The 6,957-nt window shown below is 36.4% G+C and overlaps 1 pseudogene; it reads left to right on the forward strand.

Annotated features, from left to right (window-relative positions):
• Positions 1 to 224: 224 nt before the first annotated feature.
• Positions 225 to 567, forward strand: LOC102246420 (annotated as a pseudogene).
• Positions 568 to 6,957: the final 6,390 nt, after the last annotated feature.

Genomic DNA, 6,957 nt, shown 5'->3' on the forward strand with positions numbered 1-6,957 from the left:
TTGGAGAAAAGAGTTATTGACAGTTGGTAAGAATAGAGAAGAGTGCTTGGAAATGACATTTGAGCTAAGTCTTAAAGGAGGGGTGAAACTGTGGACAAAGATAGAGATATAAGAATAATTGTCAGGAGCAGTGTGAGGAGGCGAGAACAAGCCCCGGACTGAGCTAAGCCTGCGCACTGCTATATTCCTACATCCCGCCCTGATGTCCCGCCACCATCACCATCATGCCCAGGAGAAAGGCTGAAGGGGATGGTAAAGAGATAAAGCCAAGGTGAAAGACAACCACAGAGAAGATCTGCCAGGTTACCAGCTAAACCTGCTCCTCCAAAGCCTAAAAAGGCCCTTGGCAAAGAAGGGAGAGAAGGTACTGAAAGGGAAAAAGGAGAAAGCTGAGACTGGCAAGGATAGGAATAACCCTGCAGAAAATGGAGATGCCAAAACAGACAGGCACAGAAAGCTGAAGGTGCTGGAGATGCCAAGTGAAGTTTTGATAGCTGTGTATTTCTGTAGACTGTACAGTTTGAAATACTATTTTTTATCAAGTTTTATAAATATGCAGAATTTTTTTAAGTTATGTTGTTAGCATACAGAACACTTCATTGTTTTTTGGGGGAAGGACATAAAGTACTAATAGAATGTCTCCAAAGCTGGACTGACATGGGGGAGGGGGCGGGGAATACCTTTCCCTTCTAGTTTTGAGAAACTTCCTCTTGGTTCCTAGAAGGAGGGGAACTCTTGATGTTGACACATATTAGCCACCTTGGCACAAACATCTTGTTGTGTGGGAAAACTAAAATTCGTTTTTATGTCCTTTCCTCCCTCTCCACTTTAAGCATAGACTTTGACTCTCTTAAGCCCAGAGACCTATTGATACCTGACCCCCCAAAATTGGTTTCCAGTATGTTGGGCAATCTGGACTTCCCAGTGTCACTACTGAGATGGCATCCTTCAATAGAGCAGCAGATTCTTTGTAGATTGTAGATCTACAGATTGATATTCTCTGCCATTTTCATTTCATTTCTTGAAAGTCAGGGTCGGCTTGTGAAAAGTTGTTAAACAACATGTTTAATGTGAAATGTCAACCCTCACTCTAAACTTTCCCTGTTCAGAGCATCAGAGGAAGATTTCTTTGGGTTTCATAGTGGCTTTCTGATTTTGGTAGTTCATTGAAGAAGGGAGTTTGAAAGCTGTTGTATACTGTTGACAATTATCTGCCCATGTCCTGCCTGAAATACCATGATTGTTTATGAAAAGTATCTCTAATAAAGCTGGATACAGCTTTTGGCTTGGAAAAAAAACGAAACAAACAAACAAAAAAGAATAATTATCAGAAGAGTGTAAAATAGGTAGTGAAGCTTGGTGCTAGCATGAAAAGTAATGACTGACAGAATGAATGAAACAACTTCCAAAAAGTAGACACAGGTTGAAGGAAATACTACAGCAGATGAAAAGATGCCACTGTTTGCACTCATAAACTTTCTGACAGGTACATAAAGAAAAAAAAATAGCATTATGTGGACGTCTGCTTGTGGGGAAAAGGAGTAAAACTATTTTCCCTGTTACTCCCTGGGCATTATGTATAAAACAAACATAAGATGACTGAAAGGTGAAGACAGAAAGGCAGTGTAGAGAGACACTTCGAAACAGGAAAAAAACACAACACAATGGTGAGTTATCTGGGTGTTTTTGTTTGTTTATTTTGCCACAAATATCACAGAGTGGATACTGGAAAAGTCAGAAATCTGGAAATGCCAATGGGTGCAGACAAAGATTCCCAAGAAAAGCCTGTTTTCTCCAGTCAAAGGACCAGGCTGAGGTGATATCAGAGAAGGCCGAGTAGAGAGTCAGAACTAACACCACTACCCCCTGGTGTCCAGGGGTTAGGAGGCCAAGCACAAACCCCCATCTTCCCACTCCTCCCATCAAGGGGATAATAATGAGGTTCCTCTACCCCCTCTCTCAGCCACCAGACTGGAAACCCTGAACCTCTTACCTGGCACTAAGGAAGTAGCGCCTGTAGAAAACTACAATATGAGCGACAAATATCCTCCATGAATACAGATGAAAAATCCTTAACAAAATATTAGAAAATAGAATTCAGCAATATATAAATATATATTTATGTATATATACACCATGAGTAAGTGGAGTTTATTCCAGGGTTGCAAGGCTTGTTCAATATTCAAAAATCAAACAATGTAAACCACCATGTTAACCAGCTATAAAGAATAAAAACCACAAGATTATATCAGTTCATTCAGGAAAAGCATCTGACAAAAAATGTATCAAGAACACTCATTCATGATTTTAAAAAAACTTTCAGAAAAAAATAGGAATAGAGGGGAAATTCTCAATTTGGTAAAGGACATGTATAAAAACCTACAGCTAACATCATATTTAATGGTGAAAGCTGAATACTTTCCCCTAAGGATGAGGAAAGGCAAGGATGTCTACTCTTTATATTGCTATTAAACATAGTACTCAAGTTCTAGCCAGCACAATAAGGTAAGGAAGAAAATAAAAAAGTGTACATATTGGAAATGAAGATATAAAAATATTCCTATTTGCAGGTGACATGACAGTCTACATAGAAAAATCCAAGGAATCTACAAAAAGGAAACCCAAGACATCCTAGAACAAATAAGTGAATTAGTAAGGTTGTAGGATACAAGAGCAACATACAAAATTCAGTCGTATTTCTGTATGCTAGAAATGAACACATGGATAAAGAAATTTAAAATATAATAAATACCACTTATCACTAAAAAGAGAGAAATACTTAAATCTAACAACATGTATAGGATCTATATATTGAACATTCTGATGAAATAAATCAAAGAAGTCCTAAATAAATGGAGATATTCCACATCCGTGAGTTAACCGACTCAACATAATAAAGATGTCAATTCTCCTCAAATTAATATATAATTTAACACAATTCCTATGAAAATACCAGCAATATAGACAAGATTATCCTAAAATTTATGTGGAAAGGTAAAGAAATTTGAATAGCTAAATCAATTCTGAACAAGAATATAGTGGAGGAAATAACTCTACACAATTTCAAAACTTATTATGTTGCTAAAGCAATCAAGACTATATGATACTGGTAGAAGAACAGACACACTGATTAACTGAACAAAAAGGACTACCGAGAAATAGCCTTGCACAAGTATGGCCAACTGATTTTTGACAAAGTTGCAAAAACAATTCAATGGTGGGTAGTTGAAAAACAGTGCTAGAGTAAATGGATATCCATGGGCCAAAAATGAACCTTCACCAAATCTCTCACCTTATGTAAAATTTCATTCAAAATGTATCATAAATTTAAATGTAAGGTAAAGTGTAGAACCACAAAACTTTTAGACGATAACATAGAAGAAAATCTTCCAGAACCTAGGGTGAAGAACTCCTAAACATGATACTCAAAAGCACAATCCAAAACAAAACAAAAAAATGATAAATTAGACTTCAACAAAATTAAAACTTTAACTATACAGAAGATCCTGTGAAGAGAAAGCAAAGACAAGCTACAGACTAGGAGAAAGTATTTGCAAACGACATACCTGAGAAACAACATATATCTAGAATATACTTTAAAAAACTCCCAAAATTCAACAGTGAAAAGCCAAAAATCCAATTAAGAAAATGGGCAAAAGACATAAAGAGGCATGCCACCAAAGAAGGTATATGAATGGCAAAAATACACATGAAAAAAATGTTTCAATACCACATACTAGGGAAATGCAAATTAAGACTATGCTAAAGTATCACTACTCACCTATTAGAACAGCTAAAATAAACTGTGACAATTTGAAATGGCAGCCAAGATGCAGAGAAACTGGATCTCTCACATGTTTCTGGTGGGAAAGTAAGATTGTACAGCCATGCTGGAAATAGTTTGACAGTTTCTTTAAAAAAGAAAGAAAGAAAGAAACGTGCACTTACCACACAACCTAGCAATTGTACTCCTGGGCATTTTATCCCAGAGAAATAAAAATTTATGTCCACACAAAAACCTCTACACAAATGTTCACAGCAGCATTAACTGTAATAGCGAAAAGGTGTAAAAAACCAAAATATCCCACAATATGTGAAGAGTTAAACTGTGGTACATCCACATCATAGAATACTACTCAGCAATAAAAATGAATAAACTATAGATACACACAATAACTTAGATTGGTCTCAAGGGCTTTCATGCTGAGTGAAAAGAGCCAATCTCAAAGGTCATATACAGTATGATTCCATTTATGTAACATCCTCACAATAACAAATAATACAGATGGAAACAGGTTAGAGGTTGTTGTGGTAAGAGGTAGTATATGTTGGGGGGTGAGAGGGCCACAATAAAGGGGTAGACCAAGGGAGATGTTTATAGTGATAGACTAGTTCTATATCTTGATTGAGGCAATGGTTACACAAATCGTCTCATGATAAAAGGACATACAACTAGACACACATTAAACAAATGTCAATTTCCTGGTCCTGATACTGTACTATAATTATGTAAGATGTAACCATTGTGGGAAACTGGGTAAAAGGTATATGGGATCTTTCTGTTCTATCTTTGTATCTATAATTACCTATATATAAAAGCCTAATATGCAAATTATCCCATCAGGAGTTCAACCAGGAGACCAGGAGTTTGATCACTCACTATGACGTGTGCTAACCACCAGGGGGTGGCACGAAATGAAGAAAGGCCCTGGCTGGCAGCTGGGGAAGGCAGGCCCCTGCCAGCAGCTGGAAGGCCCTGATTGGCCCTGATCACTGGCCAGGCCTAGGGACACTACCCATGCACGAATTTCGTGCACCAGGCTTCTAGTTTCAAAATAATTGTGAAGAAAATCTTCAGGAGCTAGGGTGAAGAGCTCCTAAACATAATATTCAAAAGCACAATCCAAAATAAACAAACAAAAAAAGATAAATTAGACTTCAACAAAATTAAAAACTTTTACTCTACAAAATTGTGAATCTATTTCATTTATCCCTTTTTAAAAATATGTTTTTATTGATTTCAAAGAGAGGAAGGGAGAGGGAGAGAGAATCACTGATTGACTGACTCCTGCATACCCCCTACTGGGGATTGAGCCCCCAACCCGGGCATGTGCCCTGACAGGAAATTGAACCATGACCTCCTAGTTCATGGGTTGACACTGAACCATTGAGCCACACTGGCTGGGCCTCTAATTATTTCAAAATAAAAAGTTTTAAGTTTTTTTTTAAAGGAGAAAAATGTCCTAAAAATAGTATATGTACGTATCTATAATAATAAAAGCATAATATGCTAATTAGACCAGATGTCCTTCCGGATGACCTTCTGGGCGAAGCTGGGGCTGTGAGGGAAGCCTGGGTCCCGGGTGCCAGAGGGAAGCTGGTGCCGGCAGCCGGGGGAAGGAAGGCCTACTCTTGCATGAATTTTGTGCATTGGGCCTCTAGTTTTTAAATTTAAAAAAATCAAACTATTAACAGTTACTCCTCTGGTGGACTCTTTCATTCTCTAAATTAAATATTTCTAAAATGAGCATAAAATGCTTAATAATCAGAAGGAAATGGCCCTTTCAAGAAAATGAAAACAATATTTTTCACTGCTTGAAGCACATCACACTTAAATAGAGATGGATAGAAAATTAAGAAAATCAATTAAATTCAATTATTAACCTATGTATGAGTATACATACTAAATAAAAGATAAGAAACAGTGAGGCAACTAACAAGACCAATAAATCCAAGAAAAGATCTGATTATAGATCCACTCCCCTCTCCCATAAACAGTGTGACTTTGGCAAATGACTTAACCTTTATACTTTGAGATGACAAACAGAAACTAATAAGAAACATTAAACCATCTCATTTTGTAATTTAGAACAATGTTAGAATTCTGACAATGTTAGAATTGGAAGCACTGTGGAAGGATCTAGTACAATTCCTTAATTTACACCTGAAGAAACTAAGGCTAAAGAGTTAAATAACTTTAAATTTAGTTAAATAGCTAGAGAGCTATTCCACAACAGAATCTGATATAAAATCCAGAAAGCACAGTACTTATGAGTGCTGGCTCTGGAATCAAACTGCTGAGGTTCAAACTGCGGATTTTTCAGTTACAGTTATGTGACCTTGCAGCAGTTACTTAACCTCATTGGGCCTCATTATTCTCACCTGTAAAGTGAGGAGAATACTAGTTCCCACACCACAGGCTTGTTGTAAAGATTATGTAGAATAATACATGCAATGCATTTATAATAATGCTTGGTAAATAGACTCCTCTTTCTGATAGTTGTCCTAAGCCTAAAATTAAATCATTAGGAGTGTCATCTGTCAACTAATAGTCAAACCCACTCTTAATTCTGGAAATCTTTTGGTTAATAAATAGGAGCATTTGAAAACAAATTTTAAATCTTATAAACGTTTTGCTTAGGGTGGAATCAATTTTCAGCAAAACAACAATGTAATCAAGTAACATTAACTGAGAAACAGAATAGCAACACAATAGTGATTCCAGTTAACTAATGCAGAATTCTACACATGAACATGAGTCTCTCATATAAAGACTTATTTAACATAAAATATAACTAAATAAGAGAATTTCAATAGGAGCATTTTTTTAAAGTATGTCATACACAATAATTTTGGAAGAAATTGGGGTAATTTCCTAAAGTTATAGGCTCCAATAAGTGGAAAAACACAAACTATTCTAAGGGCTTGATTATGTAAACACACAAGAGACCAATGGCTTCTAATTTATCATTAGGCAACCTTTAGAATGCAGAGGATATATCAACAAAATGAAACCTTTACTCTCTCTGTGTAAAGGTTTACAGAACCAATGTCCATGTTTAGATGGTGATTGTAGTGATTTAAATATGCTGTGTTTTTCTTGTAGTTTCACCTGATGGTGTGTGTATGTACACAAAACCCTCTAAAGTTCTAGAGTATAGCTGTCTGAAACAATTT

The sequence above is a fragment of the Myotis brandtii genome, unplaced genomic scaffold (assembly GCF_000412655.1).
Source record: "Myotis brandtii unplaced genomic scaffold, ASM41265v1 scaffold190, whole genome shotgun sequence".
In the NCBI taxonomy this organism is placed as follows: Eukaryota; Metazoa; Chordata; class Mammalia; order Chiroptera; family Vespertilionidae; genus Myotis; species Myotis brandtii.